Genomic DNA, 485 nt, shown 5'->3' on the forward strand with positions numbered 1-485 from the left:
AGCAGCAGGAACTGGGATCTGGAGAGGATCGGGTGGGTTGGGTTCCAGCACCTCTAGGAGGTGGAGGAGCAGGAACTGGGATCTGGAGAGGATCAGGCGCGATGAAACGTTGTCTGGGATGTGATCCTGGATGAGGTGGCAATTCCTGCACCCTGCTGCACCTCCATGAGGGCACTTCCCTCTCTCTCCCTGGCCAACACACCCTCCAGGAGTGTTAGAGCCTGGAAGGGCTTGAGGAGAGGCACGGATTTCCTTGGAGGAGCTGCACATTCCCAAAGCAAACTGAGCTCCCTCAGCTCATCCTCCGGGATGCTCCATGCTCCGGGAGCTCAAAGCACCTCCCTGGGCTTCCCCCACATCTCTCTGCTGTTTCTTCTCTGTCCCATCCCAGGTGGGATTTGGGGGAGGGATGAGGAGTCAATGCAGAGGAGGAATTGCCACCACAATTCCCACCCCTGGTCCCTTTGGACCATCGTAATGAACTG

General features: G+C 57.7%; 1 protein-coding gene across 1 annotated transcript in view; it reads left to right on the plus strand.

Annotated features, from left to right (window-relative positions):
* LOC113961417 (collagen alpha-1(I) chain-like) overlaps nt 1–485 on the plus strand; it is a 6,048-nt gene that overhangs the window by 1,356 nt on the left and 4,207 nt on the right. The gene's annotated exons all lie outside the window — the stretch shown is intronic.

The sequence above is a fragment of the Neopelma chrysocephalum genome, unplaced genomic scaffold, assembly GCF_003984885.1.
Source record: "Neopelma chrysocephalum unplaced genomic scaffold, ASM398488v2 Primary Assembly neopelma1_97161, whole genome shotgun sequence".
In the NCBI taxonomy this organism is placed as follows: domain Eukaryota; kingdom Metazoa; phylum Chordata; class Aves; order Passeriformes; family Pipridae; genus Neopelma; species Neopelma chrysocephalum.